We start from the raw sequence: 15,791 nt of genomic DNA, 5'->3' as shown, positions 1-15,791 counted from the left end.
GTATTTTACATGAGAGAGCATACTGAGTTGGTGTAGATACTCGAAAACAGAGTAGAATAGGGCATTGTATATTTTTTCTGACTGATTATATTTCGAGCATTTTTTTTTTTAACATTGGGTTCCCTAGATAATATTTAGATTTTTTCGTTTCGGGAAAATTTAGAATTTCAGTATTTTACATGAGGGAGCACACTGAGTTGGTGTATATACTCCAAAACAGAGTAGAATAGGGCATTGTATATTTTTCTAACAGACTATATTCAGAGCCATTTTCTTTTAACTTTGGGGCGCCTAGATAATATTTAGATTTTTTTCGATTCACGTAAAATTAGAATTTCGGTATTTTACATGAGAGAGCATATGGAGTTGTTTTATATACCCCAAAACAGAGTAAAATAGGGCATTGTATAATGTTTCTGACAGATAATATTCAGAGTAGTTTTGTTTTTATCATTGGGGTGCCTAGATATTATTTAGATTTCTTTAGATTCGCATAAAATAAGAATTTCGGTATTTTACATGAGAGAGCATATAGAGTTGGTGTATACACTCCAAAACAGACTAGAAAAGGACATTGTATATTTGGTAAGACAGATTATATTCAGAGCAATTTTTCTTTAAACATTGGTGTGCCTATATAATATTTAGATTTTTTTCGATTCACGTAAAATTAGAATTTCTGTATTTTACATGAGAGAGCATACTGAGTTGGTGTATATACTCCAAAACAAAGTAGAAAAGGGCATTGTATATTTTTTCTGACAGATGATATTCAGAGCAATTTTGTTTTTAACATTGGGGTGCCTAGATAATATTTAGATCTTTTCGATTCGCTTCAATATAGAATTTCTGTATTTTATAAGAGAGAGCATATTAAGTTGGTTTTTATACTTTAAAACAGAGTAGAAATGGGCATTGTATATTTTTTCTGACAGATTATATTCAGAGCAATTTTGGTTTTAACATTCGGGTGCCTAGATAATATTTAGATTTCCTTCGATTCACGTAAAATTACAATTTCTGTATTTTACATGAGAGAGCATACTGAGTTGGTGTATATACTCCAAAACAGAGTAGAATAAGGCATTGTATATTTTCTCTAACACACTATATTCAGAGCCATTTTCTTTTAACTTTGGGGCGCCTAGATATTATTTAGATTTTTTTTGATTCGCGTAAAATCTGAATTTCGGTATTTTACATGAGAGAGCATATTTACTTGGTGTATATACTACAAAACAGAGTCGTAAAAGGCATTGTATATTTTTTCTGACAGATTATAATCAGAGAAATTTTGCTTTTAACATTGGGGTGCCTAGATAATTTTTAGATTTTTTTCAATTCGCTTAAATACAGAATTTTTGTATTTTACATGAGAGAGCATATGGAGTTGGTGTATATACTCCAAAACAGAGTAGAATAGGGCATTGTATATTTTTTCTGACAGTTTATATTCAGAGCAATTTTGCTTTTAACATTGGGGTGCCTAGATAATATTTAGATTTCTTTCAATTCGCTTAAATATAGAATTTCGGTATTTTACATGAGAGAGCATATTGAGTTTGTGTATATACTCCAAAACAGTGTAGAATAAGGAATTGTATATTTTTTCTTACAGATTATATTCAGAGAAATTTTGTTTTTAACATTGGGTAGACTAAATAATATTTAGATTTTTTTCATTTGGGTAGAATTAGAATTTCTGTATTTTACATGACAGAGCATATTGTGTTCGTGTATAAACTACAAAACAGAGTAGAAAAGGGCATTGTATATTTTTCGGACATATTATATTCAGAGCAATTTTTTTTTAACATTGGATGGCCTAGATAATATTTAGATTTTTCTCGATTCTAGGAAAATTAGAATTTCTGTATTTTACATGAGAGAGCATATGGAGTTGGTGTATATCCTACAAAACAGAGTAGAAAAGGGCATTGTACATTTTTTCTGACAGATTTTATTAAGGTCAATTTTGATTTTAACATTGCGGTGCCTAGATAATATTTAGAAACTTATGGATTCACTTAAAATAAGAATTTCGGTATTTTACATGAGAGAGCATACAGAGTTGTTGTATATACTCCAAAACAGAGTAGAATAGGGCATTGTATATTTTCTCTGACAGATTATATTCAGAGAAATTTTGTTTTTAACATTGGGGTGCCTAGATAATATTTATATTTTTTTCGATTCACTTAAATATAGAATTTCTGTATTTTATATGAGAGAGCATACTGAGTTGGTGTATATACTCCAAAACAAAGTAGAATAGGGCATTGTATAATTTTTCTGACAGATTATATTCAGAGCAGTTTTGTTTTTAACATTAGGGTGCCTAGATAATATTTAGATTTTTTTCGATTCGCGTAAAATTAGAATTTCTGTATTTTACATGAGAGAGCATACTGAGTTGGTGTATATACTCCAAAACAGAGTAGAATAAGGCATTGTATATTTTTTCTAACAGACTATATTCAGAGCCATTTTCTTTTAACTTTGGGGCGCCTAGATATTATTTAGATTTTTTTTGATTCGCGTAAAATCAGAATTTTGGTATTTTACATGAGAGAGCATATTTACTTGGTGTATATACTACAAAACAGAGTCGTAAAAGGCATTTTCTATTTTTTATGAGAGATTATATTCAGAGCAATTTTGCTTTTAACATTGGGGTGCCTAGATAATTTTTATATTTTTTTCCATTCGCTTAAATACAGAATTTTTGTATTTTACATGAGAGAGCATATGGAGTTGGTGTATATACTCCAAAACAGAGTAGAAAAGGGCATTGTATATTTTCTCTGACAGTTTATACACAGAGAAATATTTTTTTTTAACATTGTGTTGCCTAGATAATATTTAGATTTTTTTCGATTCGCTTAAATATACAATTTCTGTATTTTACCTGAGAGAACATATGGAGTTGGTGTATATACGTAAAAACCGATTAGATTAGGGCATTGTATATTTTTTCTCAAAAATTATATTTAGCGCAATTTGTTTTTAACATTGGGGTGCCTAGATAATATTTAGATTTTTTTCGATTCGCTAAATATAGAATTTCTGTATTTTACAGGACAGAGCATATGAAGTTGGTGAATATACTCCAAAACAGAGTAGAATAGGGCATTTTATATTTTGTCAGACAGATTATATTCAGAGCAGTTTTGTTTTTAACATTGGGGTGCCTAGATAATATTTAGATTATTTCTATTAGGGTAAAATTAGAATTTCTGTATTTTATGAGGGAGAGCATACTGAGTTTGTTTATATACTCCAAAACAGAATAGAATCAGGCATTGTGTATTTTTTTTAAGAGACTATACTCAGAGCCATTTTCTTTTACCTTTGGGGCGCCTATATATTATTTAGTTTATTTTCGACTCATTTAAAATTTGATTTTCGGTATTTTACATGAGAGAGCATATTGAGTTGTTGTATATACTTTAAAACAGTGTAGAAAAGGGCATTGTATATTTTTTCTGAGAGATTATATGCAGAGCAATTTTGTTTTTAACATTTGGGTGCCTAGAGAATATTTAGGTTTTTTCGATTCCGGTAATATTATAATTTCGGTATTTTACATGAGAGAGCATACTGAGTTGGTGTATATACTGTAAAACAGAGAAGAATAAGGCATTGTATATTTTTTCTAACAGACTATATTCAGAGCAATTTTCTTTTAACTTTGGGGCGCCTAGATATTATTTAGATTTTTTTGGATTCACGTAAATTTTGAATTTCTGTATTTTACATGATAGAGCATATTGAGGTGGTGTATATACAAAAAAAGAGAGTAGAAAAGGGCATTTTGTATTTTTTATGTCAGATTATATTCAGAGAAATATTGCTTTTAACATTGGGTAGCCTAGAATATATTTAGATTATTTCGATTCAGGTAAAATTAGAATTTTGTTATTTTACATGAGAGGGCATATTGAGTTGGTGTATATACTCCAAAACAAAGTAGAAAAGGGCATTGTATATTTTTTCTGACAGATTATATTCAGAGCAATTTTTTTTTAACATTGGGTTGCCTAGAAAACATTTAGATTTATTAGATTCTGGTAAAATTTGAATTTCTGTATTTTACATGAGAGAGCATACTGACTTGGTGTATATACTGCAAAACAGAGTAGAATAAGGCATTGTTTTTTCTCTAACAGACTATATTCAGAGCCAGTTTTTTTTAACTTTGGGGCTGCTAGATATTATTTAGATTTTTTTCGATTCGCGTAGAATTAGTAGTTCGGTTTTTTACGTGCGAGAGCATTGAGTTGGTGTATATACTGCAAAACAGAGTAGAATAAGGCATTGTATATTTTCTCTAACAGACTATATTCAGAGCCAGTTTCTTTTAACTTTGTGGAGCCTAGATATTATTTAGATTTTTTTCGTTTTGCGTAAAATTAGAATTTCGGTTTTTTACATGAGAGAGCATATTGACTTGGTGTATATAATTTAAAACAGAGTAGAAAAGAACATTGTATATTTTTTATGAACAGATTATATTCAGAGCAATTTTGCTTTTCACATTGGGGCGCCTGGATAATATTTAGATATTTTTCGATTCGCTTAAATATAGAATTTGTGTATTTTACATGAGAGAGCATATGGAGTTGGTGCATATACTCCAAAACAAAGTAGAAAAGAACATTGTATATTTCTCTGAACAGATTATATTCAGAGTAATTTTGCTTTTAACATTGGGGTGCCTGGATAATATTTAGATTATTTTTGATTCACTTAATTTAGAATTAAGTTATTTTACATGAGAGAGCATACTGAGTTGGTGTATATACTCCAAGAGAGTAGAATAGGGCATTGTATATTTTCTCTAACCGACTATTTTCAGAGCCATTTTCTTTTAGCTTTGGGGTGCCTAGATATATTTAGATTATTATCGATTCACGTAAAATTAGAATTTCTCTTTTTTACATGGGAGAGCATATTGAGTTCGTGTGTATACTCCAAAACAGAGTAGAAAAGGGCATTATATATTTTTACTGACAGATTATATTCAGAGCAATTTTGCTTTTAACGTTCGGTTGCCTAGATAATATTTAGATTTTTTCGATTCACGTAAAATTAGAATTTTGTTATTTTACATGAGAGAGCATCCTGAGTTGGTGTATATACTTTAAAACAGAGTAGAATAAGGCATTGTATATTTTTTCTGACAGATTATATTCAGAGCAATTTTGTTTTTAATATTGGGGTTCCTAGATTATATTTAGATTTTTTTTCAATTTGCTTAAATATAGAATTTCTGTATTTTACATGAGAGAGCATATGGAGTTGGTGTATATACTCCAAAACAGAGTAGAATAGGGCATTGTATATTTTTTCTGACAGAGTATATTCAGAGAAATTTTGTTTTTAACATTGGGTTGCCTAGATTATATTTAGATTTTTTTCGATTCACGTAAATTTAGAATTTCGGTATTTCACTTTAGAGAGCATATTCAGTTGGTGTATATACCCCAAAAAAGGGTAGAAAAGGGCATTGTATATTTTTTCTGACAGTGTATATTCAGAGCAATATTGCTGATACCATTAGTGTGCCTAAATAATATTTAGATTTTTTTCGATTCACATATAATTAGAATTTCGGTAGTTTACATGAGAGAGCATACTGAGTTGTTGTATATACTCCACAACAGAGTAGAATAAGGCATTGTATATTTTCTCTGACAGTGTATATTCAGAGCAATTTTGCTTTTACCATTATGGTGCCTGGATAATATTTAGATTTTTTTTGATTCACGTAAAATTAGAATTTAGGTATTTTACATGAGAGTGCAAACTGAGTTGGTGTATATACTTCAAAACAGAGTAGAATAAGGCATTGTATATTTTTCATAACAGACTATATTCACAGCCATTTGCTTTTTGCTTTTGGGCGCCTCGATATTATTTAGATTTTTTTCGATTCACGTAAAATTCGAATTTCGGTATTTTACATGAGAGAGCATTTTGAGTTGGTGTATATACTCCAAAACAGAGTAGAAAAGGGCATTTTATATTTTTTATGACAGATTATATTCAGAGCAATTTTGCTTTTAACATTTGGATGCCTAGATAATATTTAAAATTTTTCGATTAACGTAAAATTTGAATTTCGGTATTTTACATGAGAGAACATACTGAGTTGGTGTATATACTCCAAAACAGAGTAGAATAAGGTATTGTATATTTTTTCTAACGGACTATATTCAGAACCATTTTCTTTTAACATTGGGGTGCCTAGATATTATTTAGATTTCCTTCGATTTCTGGAAAATTAGAATTTCAGTATTTTATATGAGAGAGCATATTGAGTTGGTGTATATAATCCAAAACAAAGTAGAAAAGGGCATTGTATATTTTTTGACAGATTATATTAATAGAAATTTTGCTTTTAATATTGGGGTGCCTAGATTATATTTAGATTTTTTCGATTCGATTAAATATAGAATTTCAGTATTTTACATTAGAGAGCATATGGAGTTGGTGTATATACTCCAAAACATAGTAGAATAGGGCATTGTATATTTTCTCTGACAGATTATATTCAGAGAAATTTTGTTTTTAAAATTGGGGTGCCTAGAAAACATTTAGATGTATTCGATTCGGGTAAAATTAGAATTTCTGTATTCTACATGAGAGAGCATCCTGAGTTGGTTTATATACTCCAAAACAGAGGAGAAAAAGGCATTGTATATTATTTCTAACAGACTATATTAAGAACCAGTTTCTTTTACTTTGGGGCGCCTAGATATTATTTAGATTTTTTTCGATTCACGTAAAATTAGAATTTCGGTATTTTACATGAGAGAGCATATTGAGTTGGTGTATATACTCCAAAACAGAGTAGAACGGGGCTTTATATATTTTTTCTGACAGATAATATTCAGAGCAATTTTGGTTAATACATTCGGGTGCCTAGATAATATTTAGATTTATTTCGATTCGCTTAAATGTAGAATTTTTGTATTTTACATGAGAGAGCATATGGAGTTGGTGTATATACTTTAAAACAGAGTAGAATAGGGCATTGTATATTTTCTCTGACAGATTATATTCAGAGCAATTTTTTTTTTATCGTTGGTGTGCCTAGATATTACTTAGATTTTTTTTCGATTCACGTAAAATTAGAATTTTGGTATTTTACATGAGAGTGCATACTGAGTTGGTGTATATACTCCAAAACCGAGTAGAATAAGGCATTGTATATTTTTTCTGACAGATTATATTCAGAGCAATTTTGCTTTTAACATTGGGGTGCCTAGATCATATTTAGATTTGTGTCGATTCCGTTAAATATAGAATTTCTGTATTTTGTATGAGAGAGCATATGGAGTTGGTGTATATACTCCAAAATAGAAGAGAATAGGGAATTTTATATTTTTTCTGACAAATTATATTCAGAGAAATTTTGTTTTTAACATTGGTGTGCCTAGATAATATTTAGATTTTTTCGATTCGGGTAAAATTAGAATTTATGTATTTTACATGAACGAGCATAATGAGTTGGTGTATATACTCCAAAACAGAGTAGAATAAGGCATTGTATATGTTCCCTAACACACTATATTCAGAGCCGGTTTCTTTTAACTTTGAGACGCCTAGATATTATTTAGATTTTTTTCGATTCGTGTAAAATTAGAATTTCGGTTTTTTATGTGAGAGAGCATATGGAGTTGGTGTATATACTGCAAAACAGAGTAGAATAAGGCATTGTATATTTTCTCTAACAGACTATATTCAGAGCCAGTTTCTTTTAACTTTGGGGCACCTAGATATTATTTAGATTTTTTTTGATTCGCGTAAAATTAGAATTTCGTTTTTTTACATGAGAGAGCATATTGAGCTGGTGTATATATTCCAAAACAGAGTAGAAAAGGGCATTGTATATTTTTTCTGAAGAGATTATGTTCAGAGCAATTTTGCTTTTAACATTCGGATGCCTAGATAATATTTAAAATTTTTCGCCTAGATATTATTTAGATTTTTTTCAATACGTGTAAAATTAGAATTTCGGTTCTTTACATTAGAGAGCATATTGAGTTGGTGAATATAATCCAAAAAAGAGTAGAAATGGGCATTGTATATTTTTGTCTGAACAGATTATATTCAGAGCAATTTTGCTTTTAACATTCGGGTGCCTAGATAATATTTAGATTTTTTTCAATTCACGTAAAATTAGAATTTTGGTATTTTACATGAGAGAGCACACTGAGTTAGTGTATATACTCCAAAACAGGGTAGAATAAGGCATTGTATATTTTTTCTGACCGATTATATTCAGAGCAATTTTCCTTTTAACATTGGGGTGCCTAGATAATATTTAGATTTTTTTCGATTCGCTTAAATATAGAATTCCTGTATTTTACATGAGAGAGCATATGGAGTTGGTGCATATATTCCAAAACAGAGTAGAATAGGGCGTTGTATAATTTTTCTGACAGATTATATTCAGAGCAATTTTGCTTTTAACATTGGGGTGCCTAGATCATATTTACATTTTTTCGATTCGAGTAAAATTAGAATTTCTGTATTTTACATGAGAGAGCATATGGAGTTGGTGTATATTCTCCAAAACAGAGTAGAATTGGGCATTGAATATTTTTTCTGACAGATTCTATTCAGAGCAATTTTGTTTTTAACATTGGGGTGCATAGATTATATGTAGATTTTTTTCGATTCGCTTAAGTATAGAATTTCTGTATTTTACATGAGAGAGCATATGGACTTGGTGTATATACTCCAAAAAAGAGTAGAATAGGGCATTGTATATTTTTTCTGACAAATTATATTCAGAGTAATTTTGCTTTTAACATTGGGGTGCCTAAAAAATTTAGATTATTTTTGATGCACGTAAAATTAGAAATACAATATTTTACATGAGAGAGCATACTGAGTTGGTGTATATACTCCAAGAGAGTAGAATAGGGCATTGTATATTTTTTCTAACAGTCTAATTTCAGAGCCATTTTCTTTTAGCTTTCGGGTGCCTAGATATTATTTAGATTTTTTTCGATTCGCGTAAAATTCGAATTTCGGTATTTTACATGCGAGAGCATATGGAGTTGGTGTATATACTCCAAAACACAGTAGAATATGGCATTGTATATTTTTTCTGATAGACTATATTCAGAGCAATTTTGTTTTTAACATTGAAGTGCGTAGATTATATTTAGATTTTTTCGATTCGCGTAAAATTATTATTTCTGTATTTTACATGAGAGAGCATACTGAGTTGGTGTATATACTGCAAAACAGAGTAGAATAAGGCATTGTATATTTTTTCTAACAGACTATATTGAGAGCCATTTTCTATTAACTTTGGGGTGCCTAGATAATATTTAGATTTTTTTCGATTCCCTTAAATATAGAATTTCTGTATTTTACATGAGAGAGCATATGGAGTTGGTGTGTATACTCCAAAACAGAGTAGAATAGGGCATTGTATATTTTTTCTGACAGATTATATTCAGAGCAATTTTGTTTTTAACATTTTGGTGCCTAGAAAACATTTAGATTTATTAGATTGTGGTAAAATTAGAATTTCTGTATTTTACATGAGAGAGCATACTGAGTTGGTGTATATACTCCCAAACAGAGTAGAATACGGCATTGTATATTTTCTCTAACAGACTATATTCAGAGCCAGTTTCTTTTAACTTTGGTGTGCCTAGATATTATTTAGATTTTTTTCGGTTCGCCTAAAAGTAGAATTTTGGTTTTTTAGGTGAGAGAGCATATTGAATTGGTGTATATACTGCAAAACAGAGTAGAATACGGCATTGTATATTTTCTCTAACAGACTATATTCAGAGCCAGTTTCTTTTAACTTTGGTGTGCCTAGATATTATTTAGATTTTTTTCGGTTCGCCTAAAAGTAGAATTTCGGTTTTTTAGGTGAGAGAGCATATTGAGTTGGTGTATATTCTGCAAAACAGAGTAGAATAAGGCATTGTATATTTTCTCTAACAGACTATATTCAGGGCCAGTTTCTTTTAGCTTTGGGGCGCCTAGATATTATTTAGATTTCTTTCAATTCGTGTAAAATTAGAATTTCGGTTTTTTACATGAGAGAGCATACTGAGTTGGTATATATACTTCAAAACAGAGTAGAATAAAGCATTGTATATTTTTTCTGACAGATTATATTCAGAGAAATTTTGCTTTTAACATTCGGTTGCCTAGTTAATATTTCGATTATTTCGATTCACGTAAAATTAGAATTTCGGTATTTTATATGAGAGAGCATACTGAGTTGGTGTATATACTACAAAACAGTGTAGAAAAAAGCATTGTATATTTTTTCTGACAGATTATATTCAGAGCAATTTTGCTTTTAACATTCGAGTGCCTAGAAAATATTTAGATTTTTTCGATTCACGTAAAGTTAGAATTTCAGTATTTTACATGAGAGAGCATATTGAGTTGGTTTATATACTTCAAACCAGAGTTCAAAAGGGCATTGTATATTTTTTCTGACAGATTATATTCAGAGCAATTTTGGTTAATACATTGGGGTGCCTAGATATTTTTTAGATTTATTTCGATTCGCTTAAATATAGAATTTCCGTATTTTACATGAGAGAGCATATGGAGTTGGTGTATATACTCCAAAACAGAAGAGAATAGGGAATTTTATATTTTTTCTGACAAATTATATTCAGATAAATTTTGTTTTTAACATTGGGGTGCCTAGATAATATTTAGATTTTTTCGATTCGGGGAAATATAGAATTTCTCTATTTTACATGAGAGAGCATATGGCGTTGGGGTATATACTCCAAAACAGAGTAGAATAGGGCATTGTATATCTTTTCTGAAAGATTATATTCAGAGAAATTTTTCTTTTAACATTGAAGTGCCTAGATAATATTTAGGATTTTTTCGATTTGCTTAAATAGAGAATTTCTGTATTTTACATGAGAGAGCATATGGAGTTGGTGTATATACTCCAAAATAGAGTAGAATAGGGCATTGTATATTTTTTCTCACAGATTATATTCAGAGAAATTTTGTTTTTAGTATCGGGGTGCCTAGATAATATTCAGATTTTTTTGATTTGGGTAAAATTAGAATTTCGGTATTTTACATGAGAGAGCATACTGAGTTGGTTTGTATTCTCCAAAAAAAAGTAGAATAAGGCATTGTATATTTTTTCTAACAGACTATATTCAGAGCCATTTTCTTTAACTTTCGGGCGCCTAGACATTATTTAGATTTTTTTCGATTCGCATAAAATTAGAATTTCGGTATTTTACATGAGAGAGCATATTGAGTTGGTGTATATACTCCAACACAGAGTAGAATAGGGCATTGTATATTTTTTCTTAGAGATTATATTCAGAGCAATTTTGCTCTTAACATTGGAGTACCTGGATAATATTTAGATTTTTTTCGATTGACTTAAATCTAGAATTTCTATATTTTATATGAGAGAGCATATGGTGTTGGTGTACATATTCCAAAGAAAAGTAGAATAGGGCATTGTATATATTTTCTGACAGATTATATTCAGAGCAATTTTTTTTTTAACAATGGGGTGCCTAGATAATATTTAGATTTTTTCAATTTGGGTAAAATTAGAATTTCTGTATTTTACATGAGAGAGCATACTTTGTTGGTTTATATACTCCAAAACAGAGTAGAATAAGGCATTGTGTATTTTTTCTAACAGATTATATTCAGAGCCATATTCTTTTATCTTCGGGGCGCCTAGATATTACTTAGATTGTTTTCGTTTTGCGAAAAATTAGAATTTTGTTATTTAACATGAGAGAGCATACTGAGAAGGTGTATATACTCCAAAACAGAGTAGAATAAGGCAATGTATATTTCTTTAACAGACTATATTCAGAGAAATTTTCTTTTAACGTTGGGGTGCCTAGATATTATTTAGATTTATTTCGATTCACGTAAAATTAGAATTTCGATATTTTACATGAGAGAGCATATTGAGTTGGTGTATATACTCCAAGACAGAGTAGAATAGGGCATTGTATATTTTCTCTGACAGATTGTATTCAGAGCAATTTTGTTTTTAACATTGGGGTGCCTAGATAATATTTAGATTATTTTCGACTCGCTTAAATATAGAATTTCTGTATTTTACATGAGAGAGCATATAAAGTTGGTGTATGTACTCCAAAACAGAGTAGAAAAGGGCATTGTATATTTTTTCTGACAGACTATATTCAGAGCAAATTTGCTTTTAACACTGGGTTGCCTAGATAATATTTAGATTTTTTTCGATTCACGTGAAATAAGAATTTCGTTATTTTACATGAGAGAGCATATGGAGTTGGTGTATGTAATCCAAAACAGAGTAGAATAAGGCATTGTATATTTTTTCTAACAGGCTATATTCAGAGCCATTTTTGTTTAACTTTGGGGTGCCTAGATATTACTTAGATTTTTTTCGATTCACGTAAAATTAGAATTTTGATACTTTACATGAGAGAGCATTTTGAGTTGGTGTATATACTACAAAACATAGTAGAAAAAAGCATTGTATATTTTTTCTGACAGATTATATTCAGAGCTATTTTGCTTTTAACGTTGGGGTGCCTAGATAATATTTAGATTTTTTTCGATTCGCTTAAATATAGAGTTTTTGTATATTACATGAGAGAACATATCAAGTTGGTGTATATACTCCAAAACAAAGTAAAATATGGCATGGTATAATTTTTCTTACAGACTATATACAGAGCAATATTGTTTTTATCATTGGGGTGCCTAGATTATATTTAGATTTTTTTGACTCGGGTAAAATTAGAATTTCTGCATTTTACATGAGAGAGCACACTGAGTTGGTGTATATACTCCAAAACAGAGTAGAATAAGGCAGTGTATATTTTTTCTAACAGACTATATTCATAGCCATTTTCTTTTTACTTTTGGGTGCCTAGATATTATTTAGATTTTTTTCGATTAGCGTAAAATTAGAATTTCGGTATTTTACATCAGAGAGCACACTGAGTTGGTGTATATACTCCAAAACAGAGTAGAATAAGGCATTGTATATTTTTTATGACAGCGTATATTCAGAGAAATTTTGCTTTTAACATTAAGGTGCCTATATAATATTTAGATTTTTTTCGATTCGCTTAAATATAGAATTTCAGTATTTTACATGAGAGAGCATATGGAGTTGGTGTATATAGTCCAAAGCAGAGTAGAATAGCGTATTGTATATTTTTTATGACAGATGATATTCACAGCAATTTTGTTTTTAACATTGGGGTGCCTAGATCATATTTAGATTTTTTCGATTAGGGTAAAATTAAAATTTCGGTATTTTACATGAGAGAGCATACTGAGTTGGGGTATATACTCCAAAAAAGAGTAGAAATAGGCATTGTATATTTTTTCTTAGGGACTATATTCAGAGACGGTTTCTTTTAATTTTGGGGCACCTAGATAATACTTACATTTTTTCGATTCATGTAAAATTATAATTTCCGTATTTTACATGAGAGAACATATTGAGTTGGTGTATATACTCCAAAACAGAGTAGAAAAGGACATTGTATATTTTTTCTGACAGATTATATTCAGAGCAATTTTACTTTTATTATTCAGTTGCCTAGATAATATTTAGATTTTTTTCGATTCACATAAAATTAGAATTTCGGTATTTTACATGACAGAGCATACTGAGTTTGTGTATATACACCAAAACATAGTTTAAAAGGGCATTGTAAATTTTTCTTTCACAGATTATATTCAGAGCAATTTTGCTTTTAACATTGGAGTACCTGGATAATATTTAGATTTTTTTCGATTCGCTTAAATATAGAATTTCTGTATTTTATATGAGAGAGCATATGGTGTTTTTTTATATACTCTAAGAAAGAGTAGAATAGGCCATTGTATATTTTTTCAGACAGTTTATATTCAGAGCAATTTTGTTTTTAACATTGGGGTGGCTAGATAATATTTAGATTTTTTAAATTTGGGTAAAATAAAAATTTCTGTATTTTACATGAGAGAGCATACTGAGTTGGTGTATATACTCCAAAACAGAGTAGAATAAGGCATTGTATATTTTTTCTAAGAGACTATATTCAGAGCCAAGTTATTTTAATTTTGGGGCGCCTAGATATTATTTAGTTATTTTTCGATTTACGTAAATGTAGAATTCCATTATTTTTCATGAGAGAGCATATAGAGTTGGTGTATATACTCCAAACCAGAGTAAAAATGGGCGTTGTATATTTTTTCTGACAGACCATATTCAGAGTAATTTTGCTTTTAACATTGCGGTGCCTAGATAGTATTTAGATTTTTTTCGATTCGCTTCATTATAGAATTTTTTTATTTTACATGGGAGAGCACATGGAGTTGGTGTATATGCCCTATTCAAAATAGATTAGAATAGGGCATTGTATATTTGTTCTGACAGATTATATTCAGAGCAATTTTGTTTTTAACATTGGGTTGCCTAGATAATATTTAGATGTTTTCGATTCGGGTAAATGTAGAATTTTTGTATTTTACATGAGAGAGCAAAGTGTGTTGGTGTATATACCATTGTAAATTTTGTCTAACAGACTATATTCAGAGCCATTTTCTTTTAACTTTGGGGCGCCTAGATATTATTTAGATTTTTTTCGATTCACGTAAAATTAGAATTTCGGTATTTTACATGAGAGAGCATATGTAGTTGTATATACTCCAAAACAGAGTAGAATAGGTAATTGTATATTTTCCCTGACAGATTATATTCAGCGCAATTTTTATTTTAACATTGGGGTGCCTAGATAATATTTAGATTTTTTTCGATTCTGTTAAATATAGAATTTCCGTATTTTACATGAGAGAGAATATGGAGTTGGCGTATATACTCCAAAACAGAGTAGAATAGGGCATTGTATATTTTTTTTTACAGATTATATTCAGAGCAATTTTGTTTTTAACATTGGGGTGCCTAGATCATATTTAGATTTTTTCGATTCGGGTAAAATTAGAATTTCTATATTTTACATGAGAGAACATAGGGAGTTGGTGTATATACTCCAAAACAGAGTAGAATAAGGCGTTGTATGTTTTTTCTAACAGACTATATTCAGAGCCATTTTCTTTAAACTTTGGGCACCTAGATATTATTTAGATTTTTTTCAATTCGCGCCAAATTAGAATTTCGGAATTTTACATGAGAGAGCATATTGAGTTGGTGTATATACTACAAAACAGAGTAGAAAATGGCATTGTATATTTTTTCTGACAGATTATATTCAGAGCAATTTTGCTTTTAACATTGGGGTGCCTAGATAATATTTAAATTTTTTTTTCGATTCACGTAAAATTAGAATTTTGGTATTTTACATGAGAGAGCATATAGAGTTGGTGTCTATACTCCAAAACAGAGTAGAATAGGGCACTGCATATTTTTTCTTACAGATTATATTCAGAGCAATTTTGTTTTTAACATTGGGGTGCCTAGAGTATATTTAGATTTTTTCGATTTGGGTAGCATTAGAATCTGTATTTTACATGAGAGAGCATACTGAGTTGGTGTATATACTCCAAAACAGAGTAGAATAAGGCATTGTATATTTTTTCTAACAAACTATATTCAGAGCCATTTTCTTTTCACTTTGGGGTGCCTAGATATTAATTAGATATTTTTCGATTCACGTAAATTTCGAATTTCGGTATTTTACATCAGAGAGCATATTGAGTTGGTATATATACTCCAAAACAGAGTAGAATAAGGCATTGTATATTTTTTCTGACAGCGTATATTCAGAGCAATTTTGCTTTTAACATTAAGGTGCCTA

The sequence above is a fragment of the Callithrix jacchus genome, chromosome 10 (genome assembly GCF_049354715.1).
Source record: "Callithrix jacchus isolate 240 chromosome 10, calJac240_pri, whole genome shotgun sequence".
Classification (NCBI taxonomy): Eukaryota; Metazoa; Chordata; class Mammalia; order Primates; family Cebidae; genus Callithrix; species Callithrix jacchus.
The sequence above is the reverse complement of the archived record's forward strand: the minus strand, read 5'-3'. Positions refer to the sequence as shown.